This window comes from Crocodylus siamensis, chromosome 8, assembly GCF_052110815.1.
Source record: "Crocodylus siamensis isolate JL-2025a chromosome 8, ASM5211081v1, whole genome shotgun sequence".
Taxonomy (NCBI): Eukaryota; Metazoa; Chordata; order Crocodylia; family Crocodylidae; genus Crocodylus; species Crocodylus siamensis.
This window is the reverse complement of record NC_143402.1, coordinates 39,491,364-39,514,776: the sequence shown is the minus strand read 5'-3', so window position 1 is coordinate 39,514,776 and position 23,413 is coordinate 39,491,364. Positions and strand designations below refer to the sequence as shown.

The window sequence follows — 23,413 nt, the reverse complement described above, 5'->3', positions numbered from 1 at the left end:
GGTCCATACCACACCATCCAGCTGCCTTGATGTTAGATGGGCAAGTCTCTGGAGATGTGGAGACCAGTAGCTCTGGAGGTAATAGGCAATGGTTTGAGGCTTTCAGTAGCAATAGTGCTTCATCTCTGATATCTATGTAGGTCTTGGCCCCACAAGGCAGATTCGGCTCATCCCAGTACAGTGCCTCAAATTCTTTACAGTTTTGTGTGTAGCTTTGGGCTGAGACCTTAAAGTTGGAGTCCCAGGCACTGTATGTGAGAGCAGATTTCAGCCTCTGGATTCTGCTGAGCTCCTTACCTGGCATATGTTGGCACCATATATTTATGGCAAGCTTGGCTGTTCACTTCTCATCCCAGAATGACACCAGTGGTGTCATGTGGGTAGAAGAGAAGAGTGACCTGGTGGGAAGAGCAAGGCCAAAGAGGCGCAGGGATCCCTGGGGCTGTGTATCACTCTCATTTATCCCGGTGGATTTCTGGTAGGTCACTGTGGATTTTACATTGGTCTAACTAAGAATCTGGCTCCTGGCTTTTCTGTTGATTCTGTAAGTGAGGGCAAGTCAGTCCCCCATTCCGTGACTTGGTGAAGGGGGATTACAACCTTCCCCACCTGGCAGGGGACTTGAAAGTGCAATTTATTAGCTTCTGTAAAGAGCCTGGGGCTTCTCAGGTACAAGTGGCATAACATCAAGTCAGCTCCAAGAACTTTTGGATCCTCCACGGTGGCAGGCAGTAGGTAACAGTAGATCTGGCAGTCAGATAGAATCACCTTGTGACTCACCAGCACTTTCCCTGAGGCTACATCCCTCTGGGAAGGGGTGTGTTGAGTCTGCCTTGTACAGTTGGCTTTGTTTATTTTTTGGACATAGTTTAAAATGCTGCCAAAGCAATTCAAGGCACCAATCCCAGGAACAAGCCTGGAAGTGCTTATCTGTTATCTGTGACATCCAAGAGAAATGGCTCAGGCATGATGGGCTCGGCAGTGTTCAGGTGTTACGCAAGAGGTTGCTTTATGTTGCCTTTGATGTGTGAGCGGGCAGCTTTGAGCCTGGCCCCTGTGTTCTGCCCCACAGCCTGACAGCCAATGGATAGAAAAGCTGAGGGGGCACTTTTCTCATTTGCCTCCTCCCCCGGAAGCTACAGTGCTTGTTGCCCCCTGCTTCATCTATGGGCAGCATAGGAGGGATTGGGAACACATCTGTTGGTTCCTGGACAGGAACCAAAGATGTTTTCAACTGCACCAGCCATGCGCAGAGCTGCAGGGACTACACTTGATATGTTTGACTGCCCTACCCTGCACACAGCAGATGCAAGAACCCAAGCTGCTGCTGCTCCATCTGTCCCTCATTCAGAGCAGTGTCTTCTGGTCAGTGCCCCAGCATAGCTGCACAAACACAAGCTGCTCTTTACCCAACGCGACCAGTCCTGCTGTCCAGAGAGGAATACAGACCTGGTGTTTGCAGTTGATCCAGTCCCAGAGCAGCAGGAGCACTTGGCTGTGCTACCCTCTGTGCAGCTGGCTGGGCAGAAGAGTGAGCACAGCTTGGGGTCAGTGCTGCCAAGCATTCAGCAGGGAGGCTATTTTTCTTCAGCTATATTTCATGTAGCCAAGGACTGCAGCTCGGGTGTTTGGAGCAGTGATCCGTATGAGCTGGAATAAAGGGTGATCAGTCTGTGATACTCTGACAGTGATCCTGCAGTATTTCTTCTCAGCTCTTTCCCCATCAGCTTCAGGCTTTGGAGACTAGGATAGCAAGTGAGGAAGTGAGTGTTTGAATACATCCTTTCCCCTCCCACTACCGACAAGAAAGATGAACATTAATGTGGGATACAACATCAGGTAGCAAACATCTCCTCATGACAGCACCCGCCAAAGCCAACTCAGGTTCTCGTGCTGGGAGCTGTCTCCCAGCAGTGCTCTGCCAAAACCAGTTATATGCACGTCTTTCTTACTGGAGCTGTCAGGCAGAATATGCTTCCCCACAGCTGTGCCCTCTCCACCTCCCAGAGCCTCTCCCTGCAAACTTCTCTTCTTGGTGTCTCCTATGGTCACTTCAGTACCATTACCCACTGAGGATCTTTCTCACTTCCCCTTTAAATAGCCAGGACTATTGATGAATAGTCAGAACTGTGATGTTCTCAGCAGTGCTGATTTGAAAGCAATCTATCCATAACTGGTCTGGTGCTCCAGCAGCTTCCCCCTGCCTCTGTCTCATTTAGGAGGAATCCTGAAATGGCCACAAAGTGGGCTTCTTCGGTCCAACAGCTCTCTGGCCTCTCCACTGAGAGCTCCGGTCAGCATTTGTTGCCACGATCGCTTCTCTGTCACTGTCCCCCACTGGAGCCATGCTAAGGCCAACCAGTTTATCGAATATCATGGCCAAATGGAGATGGATTTTAGTCCCCCCCATCCAGATTGAATTAAGCCCAGCAGCCCCTCCTCAGAGAAACAACAGCAATAGAAACCAATTGAAGTGGGAACTCAAGCATGGGTCCCTGGGTCCAGCTGCTGGTGGCACCTGACCGCGAGTGAGCTGCTGATCACTCGTCCGCAACAGGATGTATGTCATGGGGCCTTGCCTGCTGAGCACCGACAAGCTCCTGGTGCTGGATCCCGGATTCGAGAGACTGTGAGAAGTGGCTGTGTTTACCAGCTCACTCCTGCCATGGCTCTGAGGCTGAGCCAGCGGCTTCTTTAAGATTCTGGTCACAACAGGTGCTGAAATTCTAATGCTGGAGAGGTGTTTCTTTTTATACACAGGCGCTGTTGGCTGTACTGGGCAAAGAGAGAGGGAACAGGGGGAGAGGTCAAGTATCCTGCCAGCTGCCTCATCCTGCCAGCCGCCTTGGCCATAGGGAGCAGACAGTGAGTATCATGCACCACGAAGCAGCTTGTAAGTAGACCATACTCTCTCTTGGCTTTTGCTGTTTGTGGCTTTGCTTTAGAAATATTTCTGTCTCCATGGAGCTCAGGAAAAAGGGGTGGGGAGAGCTGACAGCAGGGCTTGGTTCCCACTGCCAGCAGTCGGCAACAGTTCAAACATTGCAGCAAGATGCCGTGTGCCCCTTTCCAGCTCCTGTGTGTCTAAGTGTGTATTGCACAGACAGTGAGGTGGATACTCTCTTGATCTCCTGTAAACTACCACTAGTTCCCTATTCATTAGAGTCAGATTGATTAGAGTCACTGAGAGAGAGAGAGGAAGGGAAGAGGGAGAAACTAAATCAAGTCCCTAATGAATTGATCTGCCAGGCAGCCTGTTGGGCACGTAACCTGTCAGCAGAACAGAGATTCTGAAGCATTTCAGAGGGAAAACAAGAGCAGAGAAAGGGAATCGAATGCAGATTTCTCTTGCTTGTTTCAAAGTGTGTTGGGAGCTGGTTGCTGGTTGCAGGTTCTTGATCCAGGATTGGTATTGGATGTACTCACCCCTCCAAGGTGCCACAGCAAGGGTGTAATATCCTCTCCCAAATCCAGTTGATCCTGGACTTCCCTTAAGAGTTGCTGAGCCAGGCTAAGTGTTTGTTCAAGACCAGGCTTCCCCCCTGCTTCCCATTTGTGCATGAAACAAAAGGGTATTGCTGGCAGGCAGCACAATGGCATTTCTAAAGGATTTTACCCTGATCCCATGCTTAGTGAGCTGCTTCAAGACCTCTTTAGCTGTGGAGAACAAAACCCTGAAACATCCTGGAAGCACAGCAAAATCTGAGAAGAAATGCTTAGGAGCCTCCAGGTAAACCAATTTACATTAATAGGAAAACATCCACCGGAAGAATATGCACACACATGCAAATCAGCATGTGTTCTCTTAGCGAGTCATTCACACAGGTTTCACTGAATAGAAACAGATCCCTTATGCAGGCACACAGACCTCTGCTAGACATGTGCCCAGGGCACTTAGATGTATATCCAAATACTGCTGCACTTGCACATAGCCACACTCCCTGGAGACATGGGTTCACTCTTGTCTATAAACACTATCCTGCAAAATGTCTGGAACCTGAGCAGGCACAAGAATGTCTCTGTCACACTCTGATGGGTCTCTTGTACACACCTGTGCACCAACAGGATGCTCCTCTGACAACCTGTGGAGGGAAGAACAGTGAGCCCTTAAGTCAAGTGACTCTCTCAGCTGTCTGAACAGTAATACACACAGATATAGTCATCTAATTCAGTGGCTTTCAATCTTTTTATGCGTAAGGCACCCCCTTGTTGGACTTGGGACACTCTTCAGAAAATGCCAGCTCTTAGCTTTCACTCATTTTTTGACTATGGAAAAATAATATAGCAATTTTTCTGTTGCAAAGAACCTAGAAAGCCCACAGCAGGTCAGAATGGTTCTAACACTATGAATTCCTATTTCAGATCTCTGAGTTTATTTTGTGAATCATGTTTGTACACCTAACAGTGCAAACATCACATGGCACCCCTCACCATTCTTGAAAGGATCTTAAGATTCCCCAAGGTGCCACACTATCCTGGTTGAGAATTTCTGATCTAGTCTGTAAAGAGGACACTGGCCACTGATCTACTGGGTGACCTTGGGCAAGCCACTTCCCAGCTCTGTGTTTCTGTTTTCCCTCCCTACTTTTCTCTACCTGGTCTATTTAGACCATAAGCTGTTTAGAGTTGAAACTATCTCTTACCATGTGTGTATAGATTCTGTCAGGCACATGGTGAGAAGTGGGGAGCCCTGATCTTGGCTGCAGCCTGTTACTTAGATTACAGGTAAATGTGTAGGTTGGCTCCTGATAAAAGAGGCAAGAGACAGCTCTACAGCCTGACCTTATATTGCTTATACCCCCGAAACACAAAAAACAAACAGTTTTCACAAAGTCTATATGACTACCTATGACAGCACAACACAGATTCTTACCTATACTGGCTAAGAAGACCCAAGAAGGGGGAGGAGAGTAGCGCACAGACTGGAAGCAAGTCTTCTTGAATTTGCTGAGTTTTTTAAATTTCCTTTCAGCCTATACCCTATATTTATAGATTCTAATTCTAATATAATAAAAGCCTTAGTCTATCTGTCTGTCTGCTTTATTCGTACTCTGATTGGTTGTCTCGGCAGCCAAACAGAATGCTGACTGAAACAACCAATCAGAGTGCTCCAGCAGTGTTCCGGATAAGAGGTGGCTGCAGCAGCAGCAGGGTGGAGCGCCTCCACAACAGTGGGGACAGGTAGGTAGGTAGCAGCACTCTGTCCCCTTCCAGCTGCCCACCCCTCCTATCATTCCTGATGGGCAATTGCCTAGTATTTTAATAAATGTTCTCTGATTGGTTTTATTTCAATTTCTTTGTTTCACTGAAACTTTTGGAATTGGACTGAGCCCATTCTCTTGTGGACATAGAAGATGTCAGTTAGTTGAGATTTATGTTCCTGTGAAATTTAGACATTTAGAAGTAAAGATTGCTTATCTCCTTCCTTCACCATTGGTTGTCACCATCATGTTTTTCTCTTCCTCACAATTTGTGGTCTTCCATAAATAAGTCTGCTTTGGTTTTACAACCTATCTAGGAAATTAACAAAAATATATCTATTATAACAAAACAGCAAATAATACTTTTGGTTACATCAATCACTACTCATATTTTAAGATAAAGCTATGATATAGTATATTTGGATTAGGTAATGTATTGTCTTCCTTTATAATGTCTGATTTTTGGCCTGGTGCTCTACTTAATTGAATCTCATTGCTGGTTTAGCTGGACATGTTGATCACATTCTTTACTTTGCTGACCAAGCTGGTCATTGTGTCTGAAAAGATTCATTTTACAGACACTCAGAAATAGGCTTTTGGGGCCTTCCACTTAGCCTGTGTGTGCACTATATGTGTGTGTGTGCACTATGTCTACTGCAGAATTGCCTGTGGTGGTCGCTCTGAACAGGAAAGTGTTTCACTGAGACCAAATGTTGCTCAGAGGATTACTAAGATGCTGCCAGCTCTTTCTGGCCCATCCTCTCCTCTCATTGTACCTGTAGCTCCAAGTTTAACCAGGTTTATTAACATTTGTTCTGTCCTAGTGAAGGGTGAGATGTTGCCTGACAAAGGAAAACAGCAAAGGATGTACAAGAGGGGGAAGGAGGTAAGCGGGGGGAGAGTTAAGATCTGGCTAACTCAGCAAAAGGGTGTAAGGGCAGAGCACTGACTGAATTCAGAGCAGGTCAGCACTGACCAAAGGTCATTTTCATCTGCCATCCCCTGGCACCTTAGGTGCAGTGGGTTCAGTGTGTCTGTCACAAGCACCTTCCCTACCACCAGCACTTGCTGACTTCTGTGTTGTCAGTCTGTAGCAAGACCACAGACTGAGTGGGCTGTAGGGACTGAGCTCCCTGCTCCCAGCTGCCCAAGGGGAGTCTCTCCAGGTTGGCATGAGTTATGTTAGGGTAGTAGCAGGGGATATCATGTCCTGCAGCTGCATTCTGCTGTAGATACAAAGAGCAGCAGCCACGCCCTGCTGGATGCCTCTCTGCAGACACCTGGCTCCCCCTGCAACTGCTTCTAGAACTGGGCTTCAGAGAACACAGGGGGCAGAGCTGGGAACCAGCTTCCTGCCCAGAGCAGTTGCTGCACATGCAGTCCTGGCCCATTAGCTGGGACAGCACTTCCCTATGCTGGGTTCCAGCATGCAACCTCTCCCAACTGAAGCAGGGATGCTGGCAGGCATGGCTTTTGCCAGCACAGGCACCAAAGAAGGGATGGTGCAAATGCGCAGGTGGATTCTTCCTGTGGTGATTGCTACACACAACAGGATAAAGGCTCCCTGAGAGGACTGGGGAATGCTCTGCCCACCAACCTGCTGTCCAAATACTGACACTCTCAGTATGGAGTAGGGGTGGTACTACCTAGTAGGAAGGTGTCCAGTGCTAACTGGAGCCATAATTTCATACAGTAATTTAATTTTTAGGAGCACCTCTGACTTTGACACCTGGGATACCTGGGGTCCTTACCCCCTGAGGGAATGGCTCTGGAATGCACCCAAACTCCAAGGTCATGTTTGTGCCTGCTGCTTCATTAGTTCCAGTCACTTTCTTCTTTATTTGGGTCACAGAGGCAGGTAGCCTCCACAGTACAATTGGCTTTGGGCTCCCCTTATGCTTACAGATCCATGAGCCAGGTTTCCCAAAGAGCTCAGGTCCAAGGGTCCACTGAAAAGCCCTGGAACATATGGCCACTTAGTGATACCTAAAGTGGAACCGAGCTCTTCCTAAAATTTGTCCTCTCCCTCCCCCTTGCTATCTACCACGCCAAGCAACCCTAGGCAGGTGTTGCTTTAGAACTGACATTTGTTCCTTGATAAGATGTTTGTGTTAGGGAAGGGAAGGGAGGCAGGAAGAGAGGGATGGAAGGCAAGGCCAGGCATCTGCCTCTGCTGAAGGAAATGTACTTGTTGAATTTGGCCCAGTGAGAAGGAGCAACGCAGATGGAAGAAGATAGGCAAGGCAATGGAGTGGAATGGCAGGGCCTTAGGAAGGCATGAGCACTCACCAATCCAACAAGGCAGTGGAGACAGCAAGGCAATGAAAGCAGTGCCCTTCACTGACCTATCATAAAGAATACTACCCATCCCTATCCGTCTGCACTGCTAACACTGCCACTCCCTGACTGCCTGTCAGCAGGATAAACACATGCCCCTACCACTTGCTGCTCCTCTATCACCCAGTCAGTTGTTACCTGATTCACTTCAGACAGCAAGAGCTCTTAAGACTTCATAGCACCCCAGCCTGTCAGTTACAGGAGGGTGGTTAGCAGTGGGGAATGAGAGAGTATGGCTGTTCTAGCTTTCTCCCAGCAGAAAGCACCATTGGAGGCAAGTGGTTATGCGAGACTTGCACCCAGGATTGGTACCCCAACAGATCCAGGATCTGATTTTCAGCATGTCCATGAAAAGGTTAAAGCAAATGTCTGCTTTGAGGGGCAGAGGGTCCCTGACTTTGCCTGCTCCCTGGCAGCGCTGGCTGCCTGCATTCCTTTATGCAATGATTTGTCTGTTACTGTGATTGAGGGCAGCCTTCTGTGACCCAGGAAAGACCTATGCCATTCAAAAGATGGAGGGGTGGTTTGGGCTGGGTCAGGACAGGGGTCTGGAGGGAAAGAAGGGCCGGGGCAGTGAAAAGGCAGGGGTGGGGAAGAAAAGTATTGATGTGAGTTGTTGCTCAAGCTCACATGTCATGGGGATCTCTGTTCCCTCTGTACTACAGCTCAGCTTAAGTGGGCTGGTTCAGTTCTACCCAGAGGTGGTTTATGGAGGGGCACAGACCTGCACCCCAGAAGCAAGTGGCAAGTTCCTCCAGTTCAGCTAATTTTATGACCTCCCCTGACTCCCTGGACTGGCTTACCATAGGCTGTCTCGTGGGTAATCCTTTGCACTGCTTCAGCATCTCTAATCCAAAGCCTTTAGCGATATGAAAAGATCAGTGCAGCCTTGCAGCTTCCCTGCGTGACATAATCCTTGCTGTGCTGGAGGCAGAGGTGCCAAGGTCAGTGGCAGAGCTGGGAGTTAATCCTGTGTTTTAACCACATGCCCTTTCACAGCTGATGGAAGCAAAGGCTCAGAGAGGTTAAATAACTTCCCCAAGGGCACCCAGAGAGTCATTACAGAGCTGGGAACTCATCTGCCACCTAGGCTCTTGGTCTGAGCATCAGGCAGGCTCTGTTCCTGCCAAGTTGCCATCATCCTCCCTACCTGTACCCAAGGTGACAGAGCCCCATACTAGTGGGAGCAGAGGTGGCTTGTGAGGCAGGGCTCAGCAGTAAGGCTAGGGACAAACATTCAAAAAGCCTGAGCCTGAACTAATTCAATCTTTGCAGGTTAGTCTAATCTGCCTAGGTTGAACTGATTTGCAAGCTCACAGACATTCCGTCTAGACTGAGGAAACGCAGACACATGCCTGCAGTGGCTCGAGTTAAAAGCCGGGGGACACTAAAGCAGCCTTCTCTTCCCTTCTATAGTGCTGAGCTGGGGGGCATGGCCAAGCCATGGCAGGGAACTCTGTTTAGAGAGCGGTGTAAACCCCCACCCTGCCTGCACAGTCCCAGGATTTTATCCACTTGCTGCTCAAGGGCTGAGGGTGTTGCCACCCCCCAGCCCCGGGCTAGCACTCTGAGGCAAAGGGGAGAGGAGGAGGGAGGACTGCTTGTGTGCAGTACATGCATCTGCTGATGATACTAATCTTTTCAATCTTCCTCTCTCTGCTTCATACTGTCTGCAGCAAACCTGACAGACAGATGAGCCAGCAGGGAGTTGATAACACAGTGTTTAGCAGCCCATCAAGATAACAAAAGCATCTCTCATTAGTTCAAGCTCTTTTTAAACAGCTTTTTCCAAGGAAGGAACAGAGGAACATTACCAGCTGATCTGTTCATTAGCTCCAAAAAGCCCTAAGTGGACACTGTCCTGTCTGCCTTTCTCCTGTCCCAGTGAAATCGGACACACACAGACACACACAGCATTAGCTAGAATACCACACATAGCGTTCGCTAGCATTCCATATGTTGGTTAGGTAGGGGTCCATGCTGTGGGAAATGGGAGGGTGGGGTGGATCCCTGCTTGAGCAGTGAGTGGCAAGGTAGGGGAGGGAGGCAGGGGGAAGCCAGGCAGATCCTGCTGTGCCTGCAGTCTCCACTGGAGCTCTGGCTAGGGAGCAGAGCGACCAGGCCAGCCCTGCTCTCAGGAGCAGATAGCCCAGCTTAGCCCAGCCTATGGCTGCAAAGCATCTGGGATGCTGGGAGACTCTGGTTTAACTTAAACTAGAAAGGGGTCTGAGACAGACATTGCATAAACCGGTTTAACCCAAATCAGTTAAGTCTAGTACTATATTCAACCAGGTTTATCTTAAACCAGTTTCAGTATTTTGAAACTGGTTTATGTACATTGAACTTATGTTCTGTTACTGGTTTAAATCAGTTCCTGATCACTTAAACCAGTTTATGTGTAATGTCTGTCCCTAGCCCCAGTGATCTCCTCCACTCTGAGCTGCAGCAGTTCTTGGAACTCTTGTGAGCCAAATCCTTCCTCTTGAGAGTGGAAAGTAAAATAGTGGGGGAGCATGGGTGGGGGAGCACTGGAGGAGAGGTGAAACCTTGCACAGTCTCCATCATACCAAGGCTCCTTCTTCAATTTCCTCTCTTAGTCTTTGCATCCCAGCACATACAAGAAGAGACAGTTCCAGTATGAAGGAGCTCACAGTCTGACCAGAGAGAGGGCAGTGGAGACAGGATTCAGGTAAAAAACAGCTAGAGCAGGCCAGAAACAGCTAGTGTTGGAAATAGTTCCTGTGGCTCCCCTGCCAGAGGCCAGCCCTGGGCCACCCTGTCTTCCACAGGGCCAGAGTAATGGTGGATTTCAGCAGTGCTGTCTTTCCCACGGGATCAGATTTCCTTTTGCTGCCATCCTGCTCAGCATCTGTTACCTCGCCCTGCTCTCAGCTCTGTGCACCTGCTTCCAGCAGGATCCAGCCCACAATGATCATTGTCATAGCAGGTGTTAAATGCCTAGCAGATGGCTAAACACAGTGAGTACAGGAGACAGTACAGTACAGAGGCATTATCTCCAGGAACTCAGCATGATTGGGGGGTCAGGGAACCCACCACAACACTTTCATGGCTCCTTCCCCTTTGGAGACGCCTCATAGCCCAGAGCTGCACGCTGAGCAAACCTCACTCCCTGCCTAATAGTATTAGCTGAACTCCCAACAGCACTTTAAAAACCGCAGGCTGAGCAGCAAGGGTTGAATTAATTGTCACAAAACAGGCTGCTTCTTCCACCTCATTATTTACAGCTGCATTTGGCTGCTTGGCTCACTTCTTCCATAACTCAGAGTTCAGGCCATGCCCACGGAGTACACCTTGCCTTCTGCTAGCTCCTAATCTCAAGGCGTGGCACATCTCAGCCTTCTAACAGTAGCCATCTGGTCCCTGCCCAGGCCTAGTATCATGCCAGCCACACACCTGGCACTGGGAGGTCGTTTGGTAATTGTTGGCCAGCTTAGCCCTTTCTGTGCTAAGCAACGGACATGCTCCAACATCAGTCGTATGGTGCCAGCCGAGGCTGAAGGCCAGCAAGGCAAGTGGCTACATGGGTGAAACTTTAGACACAGGTTTAAGTGCCACCTTCCCAGCATGCCCCATGCTGCTGGAACTGCTGGCACCCTGGTCGCCACCACAGGAATGCAAGTGTGGTTCGCCTAGTAGCTACAGCAGAAATAAGGGCGAAGGTCACCAAAGCCCTTGGGGGACCAGAGTGACTGGGGAGAAAACTGAAAGCCACAAAACTTGGAGCCCCTTTGGAAGTCAGGGCCTGGATCTGCTACCTGAATCTCCAGCACTGCTGAGCCAGATAATGGGGCAGCCCTAATTTGGAGTATCCTTCCCAAAGGAACTTTCCCTCCATGCTGGTTGAGGGCTGCATTGGTGAGCAAGGATGGAAAGGCAAACAGGAGTGCCAGTTCAGGGCAGAGAAACACTGAATCTGCTCCTAGGTAGAGCATGCTGCAAAGCCTAAGGATAAGAGCTAATTAATTGTCTCCGTCCACCCAATAAGCAGGGTGTTGGGGACAGCCAAGCATCTTGAAAAGCCATATTGATTTTATATTTATCTTTAACAATTGCTAATAAATCCAAGTTTGACCGTAGGGAATACCAGTCCTGCAGGGAGCTCCACTGGCTGGCCCCAGCTGTCTTCCCTCACAGCCATTTTTATGGCACACATATTCCAGGTCTCTGGGCCTCCCCTTCCAAGCAGAAGCACCTTGCTCATTGCAGCCCTTGACTAGGGCTTCCTACTACTAAGGAAGTCATTTACAGTCCCACCAGCTCCCGGCACACAATCTTTAGCAGAACAGTGTTCTCACATATAGATCTGAGTGCCTTCCCCAATGGCTTCACTGGGGGAGCAGTCTGACTTGGAGGAGCAAAGAGCACTGGGGAGCCACGATTCCCATGTTCCAGTCCTGGCTCTGTGATGCACACTCCCAACCTGTGCCATGGGGATGTGGCTCCTATCTCCCAATTCCATGCAGTGCTCCACTCCTTGGCACCTGTTCACAACTTCCAGGCTGAGAACTCAGGCTCTAGCAACCTTCTCATGTACCAGCTGTTACTGCTGCTGCTGCATCCCCTGCATGTCTTTGCTCTGTGCAGACTGGGGAGAGGATCATCCTGAAGGCTCCCAGGGCTATACATGTGCATCAAGGCTGTTCCAATGCACTGTAATTATAGTGCATCAGAGCAGACTCGATTAATTGAATCTGCTGGAGTATGGTAATTACCACATTCCAGCAGACTCCAGCATCACGTGCATCTGTGTCCCAACACTGAAAAATGCTGGTGGCAGCATTTAACTAAAGCTCATTCAATGAGTTTTAGTTAAAGTTCCCCCACTGCCATTTTCCAGCATGGGGATGCTGCTACACATAACACTCCAGGCACTTTAATTAGTGTGGCTCTCAGAGTATGTGTATAAACACCCCTAGACCACAGACCAGGCTGTAAGCTAGTTACGCGGTATGTAGCCCTCATGGCCTATATTAGCCTCTTTCTTGCTCTTCCTGGGTTCCTTGGGAGGAAAGGTGAATACTGCCCTAGTTTGCATGAGCAGAACCAGCCCCCTGGTAGTAATAGTCAGCTGACTTAGTATCCTGCTAGCTGTTGGTCTCTGTAAGTCCAGACAACAAAATCCCTGCAGGCTCCATTCCAAGTTGGTGCTGCCATATGTTCCCTAGAAAATGGTTCTTGGCCTGTGTCTCCAGTCTCTGCCACACATGCTGAGGATCCCACACACATTGCAAACAGCATGCCAAATGCAAGCCAGAAGGTGGGGAAAGCCAGCAGAGCCCAGCAGGAGAGAAAGCCATGCAAAGGCTTGGGTTGTTCTGGGGTGTTTGCAGCAGGAGAGAAAGGAGGGAGGGATTCCGTTAGTAACTTTGGGCCCATGCCAAATACTCATGGACCTCAGTGGGAACTGTTTGCATGGGGTGGGCTCATTAGAAAAAAGACAAAACCTTTACATATCCATCCACAGGCTCCTTCTGTTTCTGCCAATTCCTCTCTCAGGCAAGGCGTCTTCCCCAAAGCCTCTTAGATTCTTATCTTCCAGGGAGATTTCAAAATTCCAGACAGGATGGAAATAGCTGATCTGATTACTGGCAGTGACTGGGAGCAACCAGATGGAATGAAACTGAGCCCTGCTGCTCAGTCCCGTGCTCTCCCTCTCATGGTGGGTGGGGTAGAGAGAGGACAGGAGTCCAGACAGGGGCTGGGCCTGTGGGGAAAATGGTAAGAATGAGATGAGCTGGGACACAGAGTTTAGGGGTTAAGACAGCGGGAGGAGAAACTGCCCAGTCTCACATTAATAACAGGCCTGAGGAAAGACCTGCCTCACAACCTAAGCAATATTGGCCCAAGCAGACAGGCTCTCAGTACTTCGTGACAAACATGATGTCAGCTAGCCCCTGGGTTGACATGTTTGCCCTGAGTAGCCAATGCCTGAGTTTTGGAACAGAGCTCTGTGTTGAGCAGTTCAGGGATGGATCACTGAACCTCCACCTGATCAGAGGTTCAAGTTCCTTTAATGGACTGGCATGACACCCATCCTCAGTTCCCTCTTGCCCTGCCACCTCTAAGTACAGAAGCAAAGGTCTCTGTGCTGTCCCTACATCGTCAGCACATGTACTTTGGGAGCTGGTGTCTTCCTCAAGAAGACCTGATCCTTGCCTGGTGTAAACCAGCACCACCCTGGCTGTGATAGAACTCCTCTGACTTACACTAGCCAAAGATTCAGCCACATACTTCCAACCCACAGGATTCAGGAGCTTGTTATACTGAAAGCAATGTCCAGGGTCTCTCTATGCCAGAAACACAAGCAGTTTTGAGCCTCCCAGTGGGAGAGAAAGTGATATGTCTAGAGAGAACTAGAGGGGCAGAGGACACCTTAGTCTGGATAAGCCTTGCTTCAGTACTCTTTCTCTTAGCATCCCCTCTGGTAAGGAAAGAGTCAGGATACAAGGCTAGATAGATTTGCACTTTTTACCCAATGCAGCATTTTTTGTGTTCCCTGACCTGGGCAATGCTCTGGGTGAATCTCTCCCACAGTCTTGACCATGACCAGAGTGCTGGAAAAGGCTTGAGGAGTACAACATGAATGCCTGGGCAGTACAGATATAATCTATAGAGCCTATATCAGGTGTCTGCCCTCCTCTTAGTGGGCCTCCAGGTTTTAAGGAGCTACCCTGTCACAAAACAGCTTGGTCCTGTAAAGGGAAGGGGAAAGATCATTAAAAAAAGGTAGAGGCATCAGGCAGTGTTGGTATGGCAGAGTGATGAGTTAATGCCTTGCTCAGAGAAACCCCTGCCCCGCACCCCCTCCCCACCAGTCTAGGGAAGAAAGGCCAGTGCTGTCCCCTGGGTTGTGTTTGGGCCCACTTCCATCTGGGAAGGGAAGCCACATGTTCAAATGCCTGCATTCTCCCCCAAACCTTCCCCTGGCTTTCATCACTGCTCTCCCTCCCCAGCACTGCTGAACATTGGGGCATTCACATTACACCATCCTGCTGCAATATGATGCAGCTGGCCAGTCATAAAAACCCGAGCAATGTTTGTTTCTTGTAAGAGAGATTAAGTGAGGAGCTGAGGGGAATTTTAAAGCATCCCTGGTGCAAGTATCCCAAGATGAGGCTGAACAAGTGCAGCTCAGCACATAGCAAAGGGAGGCAGCTGTTATAAGCCCAGCTGAGAAGTCAGGAGCTGCCATAGCAACCGTGTAGCATCCCTATCCTCTTCCATCTATCCCCCAGCCTTTTTTCTTCCCTGTTCCTCTTCTGTGGAATCATAGCAAACCCATGGCAACAGTTGTAGTGAGGATGGGAACTGCTATGCAAGTGGGGCAGTAGAAAGCCCATGGCTTGCTTGTGGCATGCCAGTTCCAGTCCATGGAGGGTGGTGTTAGATATGCACTCATGGGATGTTCTTTCTGCAGTTTGTGATGATGGCTTCTCCAGAATACTGAGTGCAGGATGGATATCTGACCACTCCAAGAGGAGGGACTCTCAAAAGGACATGGCTAATTCCCCTAAAAGGGATCATCAACCTTTTATGGACAGTGGGCCAAATCACCAGTACTACAGCTCAGCCCTAAAGTGGACTGCTGCATGTAACCCAGCCACTGCCACTTCCCTAGCTGTCCCCCTGCTGCTGACTGATGCCATAGGCCAGATCACCTCTGTAGGCTGGTTCAATTTTTTTGTGAGCCAGATCCAGTGTGTGGGCTGTAGATTACTAACCTCAGCTTTCATCAGCCAACCTCCACGTTCATCCACCTGTAGACTGCCAACCTCAACTGTCATCCACCTCCTGGACAGGAAAATATGAGTGGCTTCTGGGGTCTTCTGTTGGGCCTTGACTGGTGATATGCTCAAGGGTATACCTAGCTTTAAACCTGCACACAGCACCACTGATGCCACATGCACAGCATCAGATGTTTGAGTCCTTTACCACATCAGAGCAAACCCTGCGTGGACACTCTTATCCTTTTTGCAAGGGTTTTTGTGGGGAAGGATTGCTTAAGTTGATCTAGAACAGATTCAATCTAAACCAAAATAAGTGCCAGAGGCTAAAATAAGTATGTTCACACAGGAGTTTGTGCCAGTTTAACTAACTGGGTTTAAAAGCCAGTTGAATTGGTGCAACTTCCTTATATTGACAATGCCAAGGTCCTCAAATAGCCTTTAATAGTTTGTTCTTTTGTCCATTATTCCTGCCCAGAGAGAAATTGGCAAGGTATTTAATCACATCAAAACAACTAGAAAAAGTTAAACCTGACAGGGACTATAAGTTTATTGCAGTAGGGAAATACAGACTGCAAACCTTCTTTAGAAAGAACCATAGAAAAGTGGCATGGCAATATAACTGTATATGTAAAACAGATTGCACTGAACAGAATCCCTTTACTATAGCTGTGTTTGTGGTACTTAGGAGGTGGAGAGGTACATCCTTTGGTGAAGTAATGTGTGGGGAAAATGAAAACTAAGCTAATAATCTGAATCTGGGATTTATACTATGTTCATCATCATAACAACTGAGAGTCTAACATGGAAGTTACATGTTCCTATTACCTAAAGGAGGTAGGTACCATCTCAGAGTTGGGATCCATTGCCGGAGAAGTTTAAAGAAGCCCAGAGTCATGGTGTCTCATACTCTCCACCTCCCATGGGAGGGTAAACAGAGGAACCCTATCTACATCCTGGTGCCCTGCCCTTGAACACTTATCTCTAGCAGTTGCATCCAGTCTAGGAGTGAAGCCCCAACAGATGGACAAATGGATGATCTCTTTTGCTCCAGCAGTTCCTGTAGCCAAGCTGGTTCCAGATGTACTGGCACCTGCCTTTCCTTTAAATTAAACCAGCAAGGCTGAAAGGAGAACACTGATGTGTCCATATAAACTATTCAAGCTTTTGCCCCCTGGAGTGGTCACTCCAGCTTCACTTTATTTTCAAGCAAGGATTACATTCAGCGAACTGAGGTCTCAGCATAATTCTGTTGTCTCGTGCCTACTACTGCTGTCTTGAAAATCACAGCTGTGGACGTGCAAGCTCTACCATGGGTGCAGTGATGAGCACCAAAATGGCCCCACAATATGCTAACCTTTTTATGGACCACGTGGAAAAAGAATTCCTCAAGACCTGCACCATCAAACCCATGCTATACCTAAGATATAAAGATGACATCTTCATCATTTGTACTGAAAACCTGGAATCTCTGATTTCCATCACAAATGTATTAATCATCATCACCTCTTCATCAGACTATCTCTAGAATACTCCAGCACCAACATTTCCTTTTTTAGATACTCTGGTCAATATCCAGAATGGTGAAATACAAACCATCATATATAAGAAACTCACATATTTTCACAGAACCAGCAATTACTCTAAACACATCAAGAAAGCTTGAATATACTGCCAAGACCTCTGATACCACCAAATTTGTACTGAGGAGAATACCCATGATTGTCACCTCACAAATCTCAAAAGGGCTTTCACTCAAAAAGGACACTCCTCCAGAGAGATAGATCATATTTTGAAAGAGCCACCTGGATACCATGTGAAGAATTGCTGTAGTACAAAAAGAAAATCCTCATGAATCACACAGCATTAGTTATGACATACCATTCTTCCCTGTAACCTATATGGAAAATCCTCAAAGAGCTGCAACCCATACAAGAAGACCCAATTATCAAAGAGATCTTTCCAGAACCTCCCTTCTTAGCTTTTAAACAGGCACTGAACCTTGCCAAGTGCATCACCAGAAGCAAACTTCCTATGGCCCAAAGCAGTCCGAATGGATCCGGACCATGCTGGGATAAGAAATGTAAAACCTGCCAACACATCTCCACCACTCCCACAATAACTACACCCCACAACAGAACCATTACCATTCTTGGATCTTACACTTGAACCTGCAGGAATGTTATATATCTCATCCAGTTCACTGAAAGTCCTGATGAATGCTATGTAGGAGAAACCAAACAACAGCTGCGTACCAGAATGAACATGCACCGAAAATCTATCCAAGACAAAAATACCGAATTACCTGTGATTGTACATCTCTCACAAGACAACCACTCTCTCTCCAATCTCTCAGTTCTAATTCTCAAAGAGAATTTACAAAACACCTTTCCTAGATGAGCCTACAAACTTCACTTCATAAATCAGTTGGATACAAAAATCATGGACCTAAATATAGACATTGAACTTATGGCACATTATAACTTGCCTGCCATCTGATAACCCCAGGTAACCTCTCTACGTTTTACATCCTACATTTTATCATGGGTCAGCATTCCTCTCTTTTGTCCCCCCACACTGGCCACATACCTGTCTCACACCCATTAACTCCTATTGCCTCTGATCTTCTGGGCCACACATTTGCATTTTCACAGACCCACATCTTGCATATTGTGTTACGCTTCTATTCAACCCTAGAATGTAGACAAACACCAGCAGACTCTCCCTATGCCTGAAGAAGGGTGCTAGTGCCCAGAAGTTTGTAAAGAACAATTTTTCCAACTATTCAGTTAGTCTAATAAAAGATATCACATTTACCCAAATAACATTGTCGTCTATTACTACTGACACTTACCAATATCCCAAAGTTCCCTTATCAGCTGGGCTCCATTCCACTGAGCTGAAAGGACAGAATTTAGTTTTTAATGTTTCATGGTCAAGTCTGAGTTATGTTCTGAGACTCAAACAATATTTTTAAAATTCAGGTTGATAAAACTCTCTGGAGCTCACTTTCCCTTTGCAAAACTATCTTAATTTCAGAAGATCTAGTGCCTGGACACAAATGAATTATGTCCAGGAAGATAAGCCAGCTGGGGAAAGCAGATACTTCCAGAAGATAGTTGTCATAAGCAGCTATTCAGGGTCCACCTTCCCCAGCTGCTTACAGCATCAGGGGTAGCTTCCTCTATTTGCACAAAGTAAGGACAGCTCAGTTAGAGAAGAATCTTCAGCTAGATAGGAAATGTTCCCAGCCTGTCTGACTTCTCTGTATCGTAAGAGAATCTTTCTTTATGTGTGGTCACATGGCCAGTGACCCCATAACCGCTGGGGTCATCAGGGTAAATAGTGTGGCTAGGCAGAAGAGGAGCTGGACAATACCATAGCTATTTATGAGTTTCAAGGATCTGTGTGCTAAGCTAGGATGACAAAACAGACAACCATCACACTTCTGGGAGCAAGCTGATTGCCAGCAAGAGGGCGGAAGGATTTTTATATCTTGTATGCTGCCTTGTTTAACTGACTGGTCGCACTTGGAGTTTCTCCTTCCTCTGAAGGGTCAGAGTTGATTAGGGCTGGCACAGCTGTGACCTTCAGGACAGTAACAGCAGGAAGACATGGAAAGGTTTGGGTTGGACTGCTCCTATCAGTGAGCAGCAGCCATTCATCCTGCAGGAATCAATGTGCTTTGATTCCTGGGTATTTATAGATCATGGGCTACATTGTCCCATCTGCCTGTGCAGTGGCAGAGCAGCTAGAAGGATCATTGTGCCTCCTGTCTTGTCATATCTGCTGGGCATCTTTCCTGGTCCCTTAGAGTAAATTAAAGAGGCTTCAAGCCTCTTCTAAGTTACATTCAGCCACAAAGGCCACCAAGGGAGACACCCAGGGACACACCCTCCTTTGGCCATGCCCCCATCTGTGCCACACTACAGGGAGGCAAGAGGAGTCCTCAACCCAGATCTCCACAGCCTGGAACATTTCCTAAAGCTGATTCAGCGGGGCTGCAACAGAAGGAAGAACTTGGCCCTGGCCTCTCTTTACCCTGGCCCTATATCTGACATTGTGGTTCAATGATCACGACATCAAGACTCAGACAAAGCTCCTATTATATAAGGCTGTGGTAATCCCAACTCTCCTCTGTAGCTACAAAGTTTGGGTGACCTACAGGGACCACCTGAAAAGCTTGGAATACCTTCATCAATGCTACCTCCAGAAAATCCTTGGCATAAACTGGAAGGATCATTACACAAATGCTAGTATCCTTACTGATGCTAACACCCCTAGCATGGAAACATTGATTATTCAACATCAGCTGTAGTGGATAGAGCATCATGGGCACATGCCTGATGTGCCTTTACCTAAGCAACTGCTATACTGCCAACTCAGGAAATACAAAGGACATGCAGGGGTCAGAGGAAACGTTTCTAGGACATCCTCAAGGCAAACATTAAGTGTGAGAATGACACCACAAATTGGGAAAAACTAGCCTGGGACAAAGCTACCTGGCAACACCTTGTGAGAGAAGGTATATCTTTCTTTGAGGAAAACTGTATCACCCTGGAGGCAGAAAAACAACAGAAATGGAAGGAAAGGAGACAAGACCAAGAAATCCACAGTTTGACCCTCCCTTTAACCACCACTTGTGGTGTCAGAGTCTGCGGCTTTAGGATCAGTCTTCATAGACATCAGCGGACTCATCCACAACCCTTTTCTTGACCTGTGGGAGTGATCATCCTCAACTGTGAGGGATCACCGATGAAGATGGTGACAGCTGACATCAGTGGAGATGCTTGGGCTGGCACTCCCAATATTTCTTTTAAGAGTGTTCTTGACAAAGGGGCCTTGACTCTGGAATTCATCCCTGCCATGCACTATTAGGCTGTTCATCCTCAGGGCACATTGCAAGGCCTCTCTGTTTACCCACACATTGTTCTTCTTGGGTTGGTGGAGAGTTGTTTGTGGCTTTGTTTGGCGATGGACTTTAGTGTGATTGCATCAGTTAACATTGGTCTGGCTGACATCTAACACTGTCTGGTTTGTGCTCCAAGGGGCTTTGATAAGTGTATCATACAAAGGGGGGATATATAAATACTTAGTATTTATATATAAATAGCATAGCACCATAGCATAGTCCATAGCACTTTTCCTGCTCAGACCGCTGAGCCAGCCTCTGCGGAAAAATCCAGATTTGACCTGAGCTCACCATATCATGTCATGTTTACCTGTGTCCTGTGTCCTTGTGTCCTGTAGCACATCTTTACATAGTTCACTCCTACTGCCTTGTAGGATCATGCCTACTACAGGGTGGTCTGCATTTTTAAGCCCTGAGCCCTGGGGCTAGTCAGCTCTGTTCAGTTATCAGACTCCGGGGGGAGGGGGAAGGAGGGAGAGAAGGGCTCTGGCAGTGTATGTGAAAGGCTGGGAGAGCAGTGAGGGAAGGTTGGTTCTTTGGTAGGTCTTGGAGGTGAAGGAAGGAAGGTATGTATTGGTGTATGGAATAGCCTTGTTTTGTGTTACTGTGTGGGTATCTGAGTTTGATGGAAGGCCCTGATGAAATAGCCTGAAAGAGGCATAGAGTGGAATCAGACTGGGGTTCGTGAGCTTTGCTGGGCTGAGGAGATAGATCTGCAGCCTACATAGTCTATGATGTGCAGCTTTTCCCTCTGGATGGAGCCAGGGGCCCACTTAAATTTGCTAATGGACTGGGCAGCATGTTAAATCTTAGCCCACCAGGATTCCCTTTACATGTGGAAAAGGTGAACGTGACCTAGTTTCACTAAACGCTGGCCTGGGTTCAGAAGGTACAGCCTCCATGTGGCCATTGCATAATGCAATATTCTCCACAAGGGGCACATCTACATGTGCGCATTTAGTGCGCAGTAACCAAAAATTACTTTGCATTATGGGTGCACATCTATATGTGCATGCCTGTACTGTGAGTAACTGTGGCGACTTACACCAACTTAGACGTGTATTTGATACCTGCATGATGCAGATATGAAATTTACACACAATTAGTTACTGTGCAGTAACACACATGTAAATGCTGGCCTATTTCCGCTTACTGCTCAGTAAATTTAATGCAACATAAATTCACGTGTAGATATGCCCAAGGAAAATTATTATTATTAAGATGATTATTATTATTAAGTACAGAGGAGAGTTTCTGTCTATGAGAGGAAACATAAAGTGACTTTTCTGGAGAAGTTGTCGGCCCCTTTGGGTAGGACTTATCTGTTTGCTGGGCTCTGAGGTCAGAATCATGTTTGGCAGATGAAAATTACAAGAGAAAGTCCTGCTTGTTGTACAATACCTGGATTTGTAAAAGGGCTGCCTCACCCTGGGAATGCTAAGCACTGGGGAATGTGTAGGCCATGATAACAAGCAGGAGGCACGGTGAGTGGGGCATGGCTTCCCCTCCTCTCCCTGGGGTACACAAAACATCCACAGTTAGTAAGGCCATGTGATCCCATTGTGGCATAGAAAACCTGGTATCAAGATGTCAGTATAAAGTATGAAATTGTTTGTGCCACGGGCTGTGACAACATAAGGGAACAGGTCTTGAAGGACCTGGGTTGGGATATCATAGAAGGGCTCTCACATCACATTTCTGGTTTCTGTATGGAAGTATAGGTGGGAGAGACAGTCTAACCATCACAGAGTACTGCAGACAGGGGCTTGGGGCATGTAAATTCAGCTCTTAGCTCTGCCAGTGTTCAGCTGGGTGACTTAGGCCAGTCACTGCATCTCTTTATGTTTTAGTTTCTCCATGTGTGATGTAGATAATGTTGCTGATCTCCTCTGCATCTCACTTGGAGCTCTACTGCTGAGAAGGGCTCTGCTGGAGCTGGGTATTGTTCTACCAGTGAAGCATTATCCTGCCGTGGATTTGTATCATTTGTGCTGGCATTCTGAGGTTTTCTTGTTTTACATGTCTGAAAGGGAAATGCCTGCCAGAGACCCAACGTCAGGCAGCCTTTCAGAATATCTGTTGACTATATTCCTCATACCTTCCACTGGCAAGTCAGTGCTGTGTGTAAGATAGCTCCATTTTTTTCCATTCGGCATGAAAGCCGTCTCCTGGAATGTCTTATTTTCTCAGAAGATGCAGAAGCTTTTTCCAGGTTTTGCTGAAGAACTCCTCCTTTGGACCTATCATGCTTAGTTGCTGCTTTGCCAGTCAGTACCTTGTGTAAATGATGGCACAAGGAGAAGGCCAGTGGAAAACCAGGCTTCCAGGTTTCTCAAACTGTAAAGAAGTGGAGAGTAGAGATACTGGGGAATGTCTGCACTTCACTTTACACACTGATGCTTGTGTTTGGCTGTCTGTTGTACCTGTGAAATGTGGGCTCCCTCCAGACACAGACCTGTCCTGAGCTATACAGCACAATGTAAGGAAACCCAGCTTGACTCCCAACCAGTAAGGAGGATAGCTAACTTAATGTTTTATTGTTAGCCAGTAACTTGCAACAGTCATTTCCTTCCCTCATCATGGCACCATTAGCTGGGTATGTTGTAGTAACATGCTCTAAGACACTCAGATACCAGAGGGATTGGTGCACAGTAAGAACCAGAACAGAAGAGAACCGTCCTCTGACATATCAGGTATTGGCTGTACTTGGGGGTTAGATAGTACAGACAGGCCTTTTAAGGTACTGGGGACTGGCTTGTATATATAAGCAATCCCTGCAGAATTGGAGGAGCTAGACATTTCTGCTAATTAATAAACAGTGAAATAGTTAGCAAAGCTTATAGTGACACTGAAGCCTACTAACTGCAGTGTAAACATCCTGTCTTACTGAATGGAGCAAGTCAACCTGCTTGCAGGCTCAAACAGCATACCAGAGGTTCTCTCTTCAACCCTAAAGAAAGGTTTTTTTATTACTTTAAATATCAGCTGAAATTTGGTAAGTGTTGGTATGCAGAGAAGTACAGATGTAGCTGTCCCACAGTTTATCCACTAACAGGGCTTGATGGCCCAGTGATCTGCTTCTCTGTGCCTGTATAAAGCAACTGGTAGAGCTCTGCTCCTTTGTGCACTCAAGATACAGGCCTGAAAGGCTTCACTAAAGGTAGCCAAGGAAAGGATAAAAGTGTGCTGAGGTCAAAGCCGGTTGGGTTTGTTTCCAC

At 47.4% G+C, this 23,413-nt stretch overlaps 1 protein-coding gene across 1 annotated transcript in view; it reads left to right on the top strand.

Moving 5' to 3' along the window:
- The window catches only part of FRMPD3 (FERM and PDZ domain containing 3), a 161,493-nt gene that overhangs the window by 66,836 nt on the left and 71,244 nt on the right, over nt 1–23,413 (top strand). Inside the window, exon 3 of the mRNA XM_090060452.1 lies at nt 2,761–2,865. The gene's annotated coding sequence lies outside the window, so the exon portion shown is untranslated. The remainder of the gene's footprint in view (nt 1–2,760; nt 2,866–23,413) is intronic.